The sequence below is a fragment of the Trichechus manatus genome, unplaced genomic scaffold, assembly GCF_000243295.1.
Source record: "Trichechus manatus latirostris isolate Lorelei unplaced genomic scaffold, TriManLat1.0 scaffold00003, whole genome shotgun sequence".
NCBI classification, from domain to species: Eukaryota; Metazoa; Chordata; class Mammalia; order Sirenia; family Trichechidae; genus Trichechus; species Trichechus manatus.
The window spans coordinates 3,919,849-3,920,859 of record NW_004443939.1 but is presented as its reverse complement, the minus strand read 5'-3'; positions in this window follow the sequence as shown (position 1 = coordinate 3,920,859).

Genomic DNA, 1,011 nt, shown 5'->3' with positions numbered 1-1,011 from the left:
GATGAAGTAAAATGATTTATTTAAAGCATTTAGCACAATGTCTAGAGCTTCAAGTATAACAAAAATAGCTAACATTTATTGAGTGCTTACTTTGTACCAAGCACTGTGCTAAGCATTTTTCACGCATTATTGAGCCTCACTGCAACCCTGTATATGATAGGTATTATCCCCACATTATAGATCAGGAACTGAAGTTTAGAGGGATAATAACACTTGCTCAAGGTTACACACTGTATTTATTAAGATTGTTTTGCTTGCAAGAACAGAAAAACTCAAAATCAAGAGAATTTATTGCCCCCACCTAAGAGAGAAGTATGTTAGCTTCAGGTACAGTTTAATCCAGAGGATCATGATCTCATCAGAGCAATGGCTCTTTTTCTCTGTAATTTTCTTAGCTCTGGCTTCCCTCTTTCCTGATGATACTGAAATGTCAGCCAACAGCTCCGAATTACATGCTTCTTTATTCACATCCAGGTGGGAAAAGTGACTCACCTCCTAACTATTGAAACAAAGCCCTCAACACTAATTGCACCATCAAAGAAGTACCCTTTAAGCAACCACTATGGCAGGAGATGGGATGATCTTGATTGGCTTGGACTTTCCGGACCCAACATGAGGTGAGGATGGCTACCGCATGATGGGAGGGTGCAACTGTAGGGTCTGTCACAGTAATTCAGTAGCAGAACTGGAATTAAAACTCATTACATTTGCCCTCTTTTAGCGGGCAAAGAAACAAGATAGTTTCTTGAAAATATGATCTGGGATGAGGCTTAATCTGAGCAAAAAAACATATAGCATAAGTTTTACATTGATGTGATACTAAATTTGCATTAGCATTGTTTCTTTATCATTTACAAGGTTATTTTTTAACCTGAATGATCTCATATCCTCAAAACCAACCTACAAATTGGCAAGTGGTTTTATTATTCGTTGGGGAGAAAACTAAAGCTTGGAGGAATTAGGCAAGTCACCAAGTATTCACTTCAAACAACTGGCTGAACTGGGACTGGA